A 14,669-nucleotide genomic window follows, 5' to 3' on the forward strand; every position below is an offset into this window, starting at 1 on the left:
AACTTTCGGCGAAGCTATGGTTGAAGGGTATGAAATAGAACCCGAGCTCAAAGCTAAACGTAGCAAGAGAGCTAGGATTGAAAAATCCTGTGGTCCAGATTTTCTGACGAACATGCTAGAATGTGACGCGCATATTCTAACTTGTTTACTAGAAAATAAATTGAATTTTCTAACATGGTTGTTAGAAAACGAGCCTCGAACATATGTAGAAGTGGTGACTTCTACAAATGGACCAACACGAGAGGGATACTGAGAGTAAAGTAGATTCTATCTTAGAGAATCATACTTTGAACTGGTTGATCTTCTTTCGGGTTGTAAAACCTTTGGATCCTAATGGATCACTAGTCGGAAGATAAAACCGGTTGGTTATATTGAAGTAAAATGGCCGGGCTTGTAATTTTAGATTACATGCGACGCGAGTGCCACAATTACTTCAATATATATTCTCTTGTGATGAGAATGAAATCCATTAGCGAGACTTGGAAGTTTATCGAAATGGATGCATCGCTTTCTTAATAGACATGGAACAACCCGAGGGTTTTGTGGTTCCGCGCTATGGAAAGAGAGTGTGTAATTGGTGTAGATCATTTTATTGTTCGAAACAATTGCCTTAGTGTTTGGCATGTGAGGTTTTGATCATGCAGTGATGACCAACGAGTTTAGTATAAACGAAAGTGAAAGTGTGTCTACGTATTGCGTACGATAGACAATGATATCACTATTTGTGTATACACGATAAACTCAACGTGGGTAGTAACGATCGAATGATCAATTCTACCTTGAACATGTTAAATTTGAGATTTGACATGAGAAGTGTGAGTTTTGGCAAATTTAATCTTCGAGATTAAAAATCAATGAAAAAACTGTATGGTCTCGTGGTTAACCAATCTCACTGTTTGATTGAATCCTTGTAGAGGACGAAAATCAAGTGGCTTGGACGCCGTTAGATACTAACGTACAACTTGCCGATAATCACGGAGATTGTATTTCTCACGGAGAATACATTTAGATTATCAGTAGTTTAATTGTATCAAATGGGTTGTACTAGGCTGGATATTGTCTTTACGGTTAACGAACTCGTAGACATACGAGTAGCTCTAGTGTTGCGCACTAGAAGGCAATAGCAGTTATGAGATACTTAAGGTATGCTCGTGACTTTGGACTACACAACGTGGGATATCTAGCCATACTTGGAAAGTATAGCACGGATATCAAAGGACGCTAAGTCCATCAAAGGCTACGCCTTTACGTAGGCCAGTGCAGTTGGTTGGACGGAAATTCTCGAAATGAATTTGTGATAGCTAAGATCCGACGGGATCAAAGCTGAGAGCTTTACACTCGTGTCGCGAGCGAGTAGGCCGAATGGCTATGCCATTATTTTGAGAATGTTCCTAGTGGTCAACTCGTACCTCCAATTTGTGTGCATTGCGATAGTCAAGCCAAAAATTGGTTAAGTACAGAGTTAAATGTGGAATGGTAAGTCTAGACTTATAAGTCGTAGATATAATATCATTAAACAATTTCTCACAACGGGGGTTATCTCTATTGACTACGTGATGTCAAAAGATAACGTAGCGGCCGCTAACTCGCTAACCCGAGGGTAAGCAAATGGTTGTGGAGAAGTTGTTAGAAACAGTGGCTCCCGCGCAAGGTTAGCATGTTGATGCTTTAATGATTCGAATGTCGGTTGACATGTGTGAGTATACGGGATACTCGGAAAAGAATCACCTATGTGAGAGAGAAGTGAGGGTCGCTTCAAAGGAGAATTGATGGGAACAATTCTTCACAAACTCTTGTAGAACCAGGACGGTGACCCACGACCAAAATGGGCACACTCATGAGAACAGAGCATGACTGGTTGGGAGGTTCCTGTGTGAGATATGTCATCGTCTACACAAATGGCAGTCGGTTCAAAGACATCGCGTTCTACCGTACAGCCAGTAGAGTAAACATGTCTTCACAAGGGAAGGTTTAAAGGGTATAGTGATCCCTATCTATCCTATGCAGGGATCGATTGTTGAACACAGTTGTTTCCGATTTCAAAATACCCTGAAAATCAATTTTTCATTCATGTGGGGGATTGTTGGAAAAAAATAGCTTAAAATGGCATAAAATGACATATTAAGTGGCTATTTTGTGATACAATTATCAGTGGGGTCCACTTTTGATTTGGGTCGGGTCAACTAGAGATGAGTTCGAAAAGGCTTGATTCAAGCCCGAGCTCGTGTGCGCCGGCACCTGCGGGCACGAATGTTGTCCGGAAATTGGCTGGCCTTGTGAACTTCAGTATCATTTTCCAACCGATATAGTCACTTGGTTCGGCCGAAACCGAGAGCACCACTCTCGTGCTATAGAGAACACGAGAGGTTGTGGTGCACCGAGAGTACAACTCTCGTGCAACTGTGCATGAGAGTTGTACTCTCATGAACAGCAGCGCGAGGCCGAAAGTTTCGGCCTACCCGAAACTTGGTGAGGCTGAAGGCCAACAGTCCATTAACTCCAGTTTTGAATTTTGAATTTAATTCTGTTAATGGGGTTGCTATTTCAGATGTTACACAAGTGTAATGAATGCCAACTAAATGCTATTTAGTACTCCAATTCCTATATAAGAAGGGGTAGTAGGAGCAAGTGATTTACAACGAGAGAGGGAAGAACGAGAGTGACACAACACAAAGATAAACACTTTTTCTTCTCAAAAACTCTGCTCCTACTCTTTTTCTTGCTGCTGTGTTTTGCCCGTGCTCTTGTTCGCCGGGTTCGTTCGTTTGGGTGCTCAAACTTCGAACCGTTGTACGTTTTATCCTGGGGATTAGAGAATTCAAAAATGATTCAGTTACGATTGAATTGAGATTACAAAGTATATCTGTTATCAATCTAAAACTACTCCTGACAACTAGGCTATACTAAGTCAAATATAACTAACACCATATAATTACAATCATATTATAAAATAATAATAACAGTAATACTAACACACCCCCTCAAGCTTAAGGTTGGTGAAGCACAATATTGAGCTTGTCCGTAGAGTAGCAAAGCGTGGAGCAGGAAGAGGCTTGGTGAAAATGTCAGCTAGTTGATCAGTAGTTGAGATGTAGTTAACCATGAATTCCCCGGACGCCACCTTGTCTCGAACAAAATGATAGTCAATTTCGACGTGCTTGGTGCGTGCATGAAAGACCGGGTTGGCACAAAGATATGTTGCACCTAGATTGTCGCACCATAAAAAAGCAGGTTCGCCGGAGTGTAGCCCTAATTCTCGGAGTAAGGAAACAACCCAAGTAACTTCAGCGGATACATCAGCTAGGGCTTTATATTCAGCCTCTGTGGAGGACCGGGCCACGGTGCGTTGCTTCTTGGATAGCCAGGAGATAAGATTAGAGCCTAGATAGTCCCCTTTATGTAACGCAGGACACGTTTGACGAGCCCCAGTGTTCAGTTGTAGGTGAGTGCATGAACTGACATAACCGGTTGACCGAGTATGCAAGGTCGGGCCGTGTGATGGTTAGGTATTGTAGAGCGCCAACCACACGCGATATTGAGTCGGATTGTCAAACGGTTCTTCGGATGGTGTGACTGACTTTGTAACGGCTGCTGGTGTGTGCAAGTGGCTTGCAGCCTACCATTCCAGCTCGGCTTAGGAGATCAGTCATGTATCGACGCTGAGAGAGGATAATGCAATCACCATCGGAAATAGTTTCTATGCCCAAGAAGAAGTGAGGAATACCAAGGTCCCGAATTTTGAAAGCAGAAGCCAGCCGTTGCAGTAAGGAGGTAATCAGGACAGCATCGTTCCCATCATGATTATGTCGTCGACATAGACAAGTAAGAATACCCGGGAATCACCTGTCGTGTAGTAGAACAAGGAGACATCGGTTTTGGAGGATTTAAAACCTGTAGATAATAGAAAGTCATGAAGGCGCTTGAACCAGGCGCGTGGGGCCTGTTTCAAGCCATAAAGCGAACGCTGTAAGAGGCACACATGCCCGGGATTGGTGGGATCCTCATATCCCGGAGGTTGCTTCATGTATACGGTCTCTGCTAGGTGACCGTTCAAGAAAGCATTGTGAACGTCAAGTTGACGTAGCGTCCACTGATTTGACACCGCAAGAGAGAACAACATCCGGACAGTGGTGGGTTTAACCACTGGGCTGAAGGTGTCGAAGAAATCCTCTCCGGCCACTTGATTAAACCCTTTAGCCACGAGGCGCGCTTTGTAACGCTCCACCGTGCCATCGGACTTGCGTTTGGTGCGGAACACCCACTTGCACCCAATGATATTCATATGGGACTCGGGAGCAACAAGTCGCCAGGTATGATTATGGAGTAGAGCATTAAACTCTTGATCCATTGCCTCCCGCCAATGTGAGTGACCTACGGCTTGAGAATAGCACGTTGGGTCGGTGGTGACAGTTAAGGCCTGGAACGTCTCATCTGTGCCCTTAGTCATATGACGTAGGCGCATGACATGATCCCGACTCTGTAGAGCAACCCTTTTTCTGCGGGTTTTAGCCGGTGCTGTGTGGGTGATAGCCAGTGCAGGTGGCTCCCGAGCTAGCGATACGGGCTCCGGCTCGGCATAACACGGTGTGTTATTGGGTGCCACTAGTTGTGGAACAAGAGGTGAGACTATTGGTGCAGCAGCCCATGGTAAAGCGGGCGTTGATGTCTCAGCAGTTGTATGCCCTGTAGAAAAAGGAAAAGCAGTCTCGTCGAATCGGACGTGACGGCAGATGTAGGTTTTCCCACTTGTTAGATCAATGCATCTGTATCCCCTATAGGTTGGTGGGTAACCTAGGAAGACACACGGAGTGGACCAGCATTCTATCTTATGCCTGTTATAGGGGCGTAGATAAGGAAAACACCGACATCCAAAGACTCTAAGAAAGGTATATGGTGGTGATGTTTTAAAGAGACGGGTGTAGGGAATTTCAAAGTTTATAGCTGCTGAAGGTAAGTAGTTAATTAAACAGGTTGCTGTTTCGACAGCGTAGTCCCAGTAATGTTGGGGAACTTTGCCTTCAGCTAACAGTGCAAGACCTATTTCAACAATATGTCTGTTTTTGCGTTCTACCCTCCCGTTTTGTTCATGGGTATAGGCACAAGACTGACGGTGATTTATTCCCAGATTTTGAAACGTAGTGTGTAACTTTCGGTACTCACCCCTAGATCGGACTGAATGGACTTGATAGAGCGCGAGAACTGTCGCTCTACCAACACACGAAACAACTCGAAAATTTTATATATGTCAAATTTCATCCTTAAAGGATAAAACCAACAGAAACGCGAAAAATCGTCTACAAATAGTACAAAGTAGCGAAAACCATTTGTAGACATTACAGGTGACGGTCCCCATATATCTGTATAGACCAAATCTAGTACATTTTCACTAACATTGGGAACTTTATCTAATTTAAAACGTGTGGACTTGCCAAGGTGACACGCTACACATGACTCCACGGATTCACTTTTATTTGGAATGACCGGCAATTTGACAACACTTTATTGAGCAGCTGTTTATGCGGGTGACCAAGGCGACGATGCCACACCGTGGGAGTAGCCCGGGAACTGACGAACGCTAGATGACACCGGGACACCGGGAGTTTATATAATCCGCCAGTGGTGGGGCCCCTAAGAAGAATTGCCTTGGTGGTTGAATCCTTCACAAAAAAACAATTAGCATGAAATTCAACAAAGACATTATTTTCAGATGTGAATTTCTGCACAGACAATAACGGAACTGACAAAGATGGTACGTGTAATATATTAGATAAAGACAACGGTTTAGAATTAGATGGGAGAGATGCATGTCCAACGCGTGAGATCGCCAGACCTGCGCCATTACCGACACGCAAGACATCGGCGCCGGTATACTCATCCAAATGGCTCATCATGCCCGCATCCGAGTCGCATGGGCAGTCGCTCCCGTATCCGGATACCAGGCCTCGATGGTGCAGCTGTTGACGGCATGAACGGTGCATCATTCGAGATTGCAACGTTGGCTTGCGGCGGTTGTGTATTGTATCGTTTGTAGCAGTACACCGCCGTGTGACCGTGGGACCTGCAAATTTGACAGCTCGGAGTTCCACGGCCACCTCGTCCACCCCGATTCTGTCCACCACCACGGCTATTCCGGCCACCACGCCCCTTGCGGATTACCTGACTGCCTGCCGCCACCTTGCTGCGTACTGCTACGGCCCGAGCTAGCATACATGGCCGTGAGGCTGCCAGGTGCGTCGCCGGCCACCGGATAATCGTCCACGAGTATAAACTCGTGGGCCTGGAGATGATCGGAGAGATGCGCTAAGGTGACTGGAGATCTCGTCGCCGTCAAGGAAGTCGCCATGGCCTTCAGTTCCGGACGTAATCCCCGAAAGACATAGAGATTCTGCTCCATGAGGGATAACGGCCGGCCGGCCTGAGCTAATGCTTCCACGAGCAATTGCGCACGCCCGAGGTACTCGGCGGTAGTGGAGTGGCCTTGCCGGAGAACCTGGAACTGCCCCAATAGACTGAGGCATCTGGCTTGGCTCGACGATCCGAGAGCGGATGTAATAGACGACCACACGGCAGCAGAGGTTTCTTTCCCGACGGCGAGATGGAGGACTTCATCTGCCATGGAGGACACTAATAACGACAGTATGGACTGATCCTGCTTCTCCCAGGCCTTGAACGCCAGATTGGGGATGGTGGAAGCAGTCGCGTCGTCGGAGGTCCGGTCGAGGGAGCGGCAATCGTGGCCGGAGGACATGGATAACTCCCGTCCACATATCCAAGCAGTTCTTGGCCGCAAAGGAATGGGATTATTTGGGTGCGCCAGAACAGAAAATTTCTGTGTGTCAGTTTCATGCTCACGAAGTGGTGAGCGCCGGAAACCGTTCGCACCTGCCGGAGTTGGATTGCCGGAGGCGGAAGCAGTTCGATCGGAGGAACTTGACGACATGGCTAGCGGTGAGAGGGGGAGAGAATTTTGGCCAGTGAGGTTGTACGGGAAGGAGAGGGAAAAAAATTGCGTTTGCGGAGGAGAGAATCGTATCCTGACTGATACCAGATTAGAGAATTCAAAAATGATTCAGTTACGATTGAATTGAGATTACAAAGTATATCTGTTATCAATCTAAAACTACTCCTGACAACTAGGCTATACTAAGTCAAATATAACTAACACCATATAATTACAATCATATTATAAAATAATAATAACAGTAATACTAACACTGGGAAACCTAGGCCACAACGCTCCTAGCACTTTTGGGAGGTGGCAAATAAGGTTTTAAGGAAAGACAGACACTTTGCCTAACTCGTACTTTATTCCTTCCTTCTTCTTTCTTGTTTTGGAGTATGCTCTAAGCAAAAATCCATTCTTTCTTGTTAACTTGGAATTATAATCTAAGGATTATATGTTCCATTTTTGGTTGATATATATTGGTATATCTTTTTCGTAGATATACATGTATATATAACCGTTGGGTCCGTTTTATATATATTTGTGTGTATATATATATTTCGGATAAATATCGAATAATATTTTATATACTTGTGTGTGTATATATAAATATTATTTTGTGATATTAAATCGATTTTGGTTCATTATCTCCAACATTAATGTTATCAACTAGTTATACCTAGAGACCACAAAGGCAACTGGATTGAGGGCTTCACTTGCAGTCTTGAAGGAGACTCACCGGAAGCTATAGACGCCAAGGCTATTACAAGGAGCATGCAATGGGCTTGGCACAAAGGCATTCGAGATGTGGAGGTGCAATCGGACGCAAGAACGGTGGTGGAATGGATCCGAAACAACACCACACTTTGGGGTCCTATTCGAGAAACTATCGAGGAGGCCAGAAGCAGGGTCGAGAGGGATTGGAAGATCTCTATTTATGCGGTTTATCGTGAGCAGAACAGAGTTGCTGATTCCCTAGCCAACATTGGGACCCTTCTACAAGAGGAATGGGCAACTTTCAGTTCATGCCCATCTTACAGCGAGGAGGCTCATCTTATGGATTTGAATCGTATGATTTGTGATCGCAGAGTTAGAGAGAGCACTAGCTCTTGAGGAACCCCGGGTTTCCCTCGTCCCCCATGATCCAAAAAAACTAGTTATACCTTCTAATTAACACAATCAACTAACAACTAACAGCTATTAGCTAACAACCATTTACCAAACAGGTCAAAATGTATAACTTTGCAAAGTATGTACACGTTATTTTAATCAAAACTTTTATTTGTATGTGCGTGGTAAGAATTGTTTGTGCATTTCATCCGTCCGAATCAAATTTCGACTTTTATCCCACAACTTACACAAAGAGAGAGCCGAGAGGTTCTCTTGTTTGAGCTAATGAGTAGGTCAACTTTGAGACAAGTTAGGCTAAGGTTCGTTTAAGTCTACATGCCCATGTTCATGATGAATTCCACATTTATATATTATACACCGCCTTCACCCTCAAAAAGGTGGAGTACCTCGACCTCCGAACATTTACATCTGGGTCTAATAAAATTAGACCAAAAACAGACTTATAGTGACACAGACAATTTTAGTCATTTTTAAAAAAATCAGACAATTTGTGGACACTTTATTGTGACGAGGACAATTTTGGTCCTCCGTCCCTCTTGCCTTTAGATACTCCGTTTGAGAAGGGGTATTTACGTCTTTTCATCATACCTCCTTCTTCATCATCTGCTTTGCTTTTTTACTTACGCCAGTCACCCACCGGCCGGAAAACCAAAGTCCAAGGTCATCAGAGATGCTGTTGTTCGTCGTTGTTCAGTCTTTGCCGGATCCACTTGATGTTACTGCGGGTAAGGCTTGAATTTTGGTATTAGTACCGGTGCCGGATACCCTCCATCTCGGCTCTACACTACCCGGAGGAGTGTTAGCATTTCAGCAGATTGAGTTTGTAATTGTAGGCAGTCATCGCCGCCGATCTGTAATGTTTCGGCTTGAACGCCGCCATTCTGATCCCAGACGCCACTGGTCTCGATTCGATCAAGAACCGAGGTAATTTCCCTGCAGCGCTCCCATTACTGTATATAATATTTATGTGTGTCTATATTAGATATATACGAAGATCATTTTCTTCTTCTCTGTATGTGCATCTGTACGATTGCGGTGGTGAATTTTTGTAAGTTCTGATAGATTGGGAAACACTTCAGATGATTGATTCATTGTTCTGATGGAATATTGCGATCTGTTGTTGCATTAGTTGCGAACATATGGCTTCCAAGTGTTTGCCGATGAATATTCTGGATTGGGAATGCAGGATGTTGAAGTTCTTTTATTTTTCTGATTAACTAGGTTCTACAAGCCCTGATGTGTCTGGGAGCTGTGAATAGATCCTTGTCCTTAGTCTGTTGAGATCTCCTTAATCGTGAGATCTTTCAAATAATATAATTCATTTTAAATAATATGAAATTTATAGTTAACAATTTAACAAAATATACAAATATATTAAAACAAAAAACAAAACACAAAAGGAATTAAACAAAAAAGAGGGGTCAAAATGAAGAATTTTTTTTTTTTATAGAGATTTGGCGCACTGTAAACAGTGCTGCGCCAAATATGGCAACCGGTTTAATAAGGGCAATTTTGTCTCTTCATATTTTTTTTGTTATTTTTCCAATTTCAACCGATTTAATTAGTTTTGAACTTTAGGTAACCTTTGATTTTTAGTAACCATATTTTTCAAACGGTTTTTAGTAAAGTACTAAATTTGAAATTGCCACCAAAGACAAGAGACCTCTGGTAGAATTAACCCATAAGAAAATCCTATATATAATGTTATAGCAATAATGGAACCATGCTGTGTGCTCCCCCGAGATAACTTTAACTAGAGAAAGTTACAACTAGCAAAGTGAAATGTACAACTTTCACAGCACACGACATGATGCTGCTAGACATTTTGCACTCTTCCTTGGTAATCAAGTTTATAACGTAACTACGTAAGTATTATGCCTTAATGGGTTAATCCCAAATTAACATAGGAAAGTGTGACCAGAAAGCAGAGTTGGTATTCAACATTTTTTAGTTTAAGGTAAGAGTAAACAAAGAGCAACTGGGAAGATAAAACATGTACAAAACGGAGCAGATTGGAAGCTCCCTAGCTTTAGTTGCAAACGCATATAAACAAACCAGAATCCAGATGATTGTTCTAATCCACAAGGCAACCTGTTATTGGTAGGAAGAAAATCAAACTGATAATCATATCATCCAATCACATTATTGTTTATTTTGATCAACATCGTTATTTAACTATATATGCAACCATAATATAACCACAAGATTGTCAGCAGAATGAACCGACAAACAAGCTTTTCAGTTTCCATGTGCCTTCTTTCGTTTCAAAAAAGTGATGATTGCTAAAAATGATCTATGGGGTCCTTCGAGTGATTGAGTTGAGCTAGTGAAAACAAAATCACAAACGATTTCTTCATGTAAAGTTTATGGAATGTAACAAATCAACGATGATATTTTCACATCTTGTCCTCAAGAGAACAGCACAGTAGAAGTTTCCAACTATGTGGTCCAAAAGAGCGAAACTATCACTTTCATCAGATTAACGTCCTTTTTTGTTTACAAAAAATCATCATGAAAACAAAGAGAGGGTCCCCAAATTAAATGAATTGTGTTTAATGACGACATACCTGTAATGGAGAAATCTAGAAGTGGCACGAATTCATGATGAGACACACAACTTGCCTGCCAGCTCCATATATCAATCTACAGAACGAGACAAAAACAGTAAATCCCATGATTCAATGTTCCCTATCCATTCATTCACTATCAACTCAAGAGTTTGGATTGTAATACGCAAGAAAAAAAGAGGACTTACGTTGCTGACTTGCCGTCCATCAGTTGTCTGAGTTATGAACTTAAGAGATTTGGGCGTTTATCTCACAGACTAGTGGCCACTGATTCTTTTCATTAGGTCATCCATCATCAAGTTTATGCAGTTCGATCTTTAAATAATAATTCAACCATTAAAGGTAATGATAGGATTACCACCAATGAAGTAAAGGCAAAGCACAAAACTTTCTGAACTCCCTTCTTTTGCTGTCTTTTACAGAGGATATATCATCTAACCAATCATTGGAAGAGGATCCAAAAAACAGAAGCATATGTCAAACAATGTAATCTTTACAAATTTGCAGGCACTAGCCTGTTAATTATGCAGAGTACTTGCATTTTACTTCCCTTGGTAAAGATGTTATCAGCAATAGAACTTATTTATGAAAAGGGAACAACAGAAAAAGAAATTATTTATATGAATCCTATATTTCATACAAGCAAGATGCATTTATTAGAAGAAACTGAATAAAATTTAATCAGAAACTTTACATTGTTTCCATTTCCTTATGTACATATTCCACTACCATGTGGAATTGATTTCAGACTATCTTCCTAAGAACCAATCATCCTTACAGAAATTCAAATTCATCCAAGAACCAATGAAGACAAGAAATACAATATTGGGCGTAATTTCTTGAGCTATTATTGGCTTCTCAATTATGGTGAAGTATTTGCCCAATCACTTCTCCTTTTGAATAAGTTATCAGTTTACTCTTTCTTAGCCTTTTTCATTTTCATTTGATAGATATAAGATATCCCTCCCTAAGCTATCCCAAAGACCAATCTAATGATTAGCATACAACAATCAGATGTTAACAGGTGAAAGAGATGAATCCATCACAACACCATTGGGAGGTGGCATGCTTTTCACCTCATCAATTAGTCTTGTGAGTTGTTTCGTAAGCTCTTGATGAACATAATTTGAGCGCTCTACTGTTAGTGATGATTCGAAAAAAAGAGTTGCAGTTAGAGCATTGAACTCTTGAAACCAGTCGCCATTGCTGTATCCATTCCTTATATTGTCATAAGGAAGCAAGGAGCTTTCTTGTCGCCATCGATTCAAGAAATATTTTTCTGGAAGCTGAAAATAATTTTTCATCAGAAGAACACGAAGAGCATGTCTGCATAGGATTCCAGAAGTTTCAAATTCCTTGCAGGAACAGTGGATCTGTTCATCTTTTGGTGCCCAAATAACAGGCGTTCATCATCTTTTTTGAAGTGGCGAAGGATGTATGAACCATTAGCCATTTCAGATGCAGTGTATTGCATGGCCAAGATTAATTCACTTTGTAATCTGCTGAAGGAAAAATCAGTAAGAACATTCTTTGCATGCTCTTCCATTGGTGAGCAAGTCCTAAGATGCATGTACTGCCAATCATCATGTGACCGAGTTTTATAGTTTGATGAAATTGCAACCTGAAAATTGTAAATAATAAAATTATTAACAATAAATACAGAGGAAGTAAAAGTGCTCAGAAAGGTAATGGTTCCTTATCACAACTAGAAAAGTAAATCATATTATCATAATTCCACATGGATCCAAGAAAAGTTATCCCAATAGATTAATTACTTTATAACTGAATACACTTTACCTGATCAAAGAAGCTGCGCAAACATGTATGCTTGCCAAAAACTTCTTTCAAGAATGCATTTATGTACTTTGCATACGACATGGAGTTCATTTGTGCAACAAAAACAACCTCTCGTATAAGCAGATGCCCAACATACCCGGAGTAAAAAGAGTAAAGCAATATGCTTATCTGAGTTTAGCCCAAACCGTGAAGTCATCTCATTCCAATGACATTCAAAATCTTCTACACTCTCCAAATGATATAACACTTCAAATTCAGATTTAAATTCTGCATACCGAGATCCAAGTGGAAGAGAGAACCAGTTGGAAATCTTTGGCAGGATGTTCCAAATAGAGATAATGTGTTTTGTGCTAGGTAATTCACTTTGGATGGCATCTCTGATTCCCAGGGTCAATATCAGTTATAATTGTTCGAGGAGGTCTTCCTTTCATGAAACGAAGAAAAGCCTGCATCAGCAAGCATAAAAGTTAGACTATTAAGAAGGCAAATAAAATGTACTATAACATCTAGAATGATACAGAAGGATTTCTGAGGTAAACCTGCAAAGCCCAGATGAATGAGTGTGGCACTTCATCCTGCAGTAATGCGCAGCCAAAGAAGATAACTTTTCCATAATTGTCAATGCCAAGCCACACTCCAAAAAGCATACCATATGTAATTGATCGATATGTTGTATCAAAATAAACTACATCACCAAAAGTGTTGTATGCATGAACTGAGTCTCCATATGACCAAGCAATGTTCTCAACCTTATTACTTTCATCCACAGTAACATCATAGACAAAGTAAGTGTCAGTCTCTTTGGCAGCCTTGCAGGCCTCAAGAAGATCCAATGTGTCACTTTCTCTTTTCTCGGTCAATAAGGCATCATTCTCTTGAACTACTTTCTTGTGGTTTTGAACAAAATTTCTAACATCTCTTTCCAGAAAGGGCAGTTGTTCACCATGAATTTCCTTTTCCAACTCAAGCACCTTAACTATTCGATGGATTGGAAAACCAGCTTTTGAGAGCAAAAGAATGCGTTCTTGATCTGTTTCTTGGATTTTACGATAAGCTGGAAGTAGGCGTACTTGTTCATCCTCCAAGAGTTCATGATTATGCACATTACTAAATTGGACAACACACCATTGAGAAAATCCATCCATGACTTCCTTTGATAGATACATCTTTGCATCACATCCACACCGAACTGACTTCCTATCCTATGATGCTCTCCTGTGGATTTCTTCCTCATAGGCGCAAAACCTGATCGATAACAAACAAAATCTCTCTTATAGATACCAATTGGGGGCTCAATCTGGAACGCTCTTTCCTAACTGAAAATCCATTCCTTCTAGCAAAATTTTCTGTAGTACTCAAATGCATCTTCATCACTCTTAAACACCATACCCACGTAAGGCGAAACCATAGGTTCTGTTGACCTAAACTCACTTCTTGCCAACTGGGATGCAATGGTTGCTTCCTCAGTCTCTCCCTCATACGAAAGGAAACATTTCCAATCCCCACACGGGCATTGCTGCCTTCTCATCCATAAATTCTTCGAAGGCACTGACACCATAATTTATCTATACCTACTACACAGATTCACATAAAAGGTCTTTAGAAAGACCCAGAAGCAACCCACAACAAGAACTTTAAGCGAAATATTGCACAATGTAAGCCTAAATTGGAATCACGGTATCAAGGATATAAAGCAAAATTCGAACTTTATGTAGATTCTGAAAGTGGGTATCTAAACTCTAACAAAATTGCTTTTTGGGGTAGGTTTCAAGTCTTTCGATCAAACCAAATGCATACACATAAAACATAATCACTGAAAAACTGTACGAGCACGAGAGTGAAAACAAGATTGATATACGGTTAAAGGGGAATTTTTTACATTACAGTGAAGAAGACAAGGGATGGAAATTCAGTATTTCTCTTTGACTGTCCCAGAGCTCGGAGTGCTACTCAGTTTCTGTCGCAGTTTTGTTCGACTGACAATCGGAGGAATTCTGCATAAGGAGAATCCAATTCGAGATTATGGATGGATCAATTATTAACGTTTGGGCCAAAATTTTTTATAAAGCAAATAAATGTTTGGGCTGTGATCCGGGGCAATTTATATCCTACACCACGGCGAGCGTTGCCAGTTGTTATATTATAGACCGCGGTGCATAATCGATTATGCACCGCGGCCCATATACGGCGCCGTTTCTTTAAGTAAAGAAACGGCCCGCCGTTAGAGTTAA

The 14,669-nt window shown here is 41.5% G+C and overlaps 1 long non-coding RNA gene and 1 pseudogene across 1 annotated transcript; both read right to left on the reverse strand.

The window, feature by feature from the left end:
* Positions 1–9,956: 9,956 nt before the first annotated feature.
* LOC109179463 lies at positions 9,957–11,138 on the reverse strand. The gene is made up of 3 exons (XR_002053904.1): positions 10,830–11,138; positions 10,642–10,717; positions 9,957–10,165 (listed from the first exon to the last, which is right to left on the reverse strand). It is a non-coding gene; the product is annotated as an uncharacterized LOC109179463 (long non-coding RNA).
* Positions 11,139–11,509: 371 nt separating this feature from the next.
* Positions 11,510–14,075, reverse strand: LOC109179462 (annotated as a pseudogene).
* Positions 14,076–14,669: the final 594 nt, after the last annotated feature.

Source organism: Ipomoea nil, unplaced genomic scaffold (assembly GCF_001879475.1).
Source record: "Ipomoea nil cultivar Tokyo-kokei standard unplaced genomic scaffold, Asagao_1.1 scaffold0923, whole genome shotgun sequence".
NCBI classification, from domain to species: Eukaryota; Viridiplantae; Streptophyta; class Magnoliopsida; order Solanales; family Convolvulaceae; genus Ipomoea; species Ipomoea nil.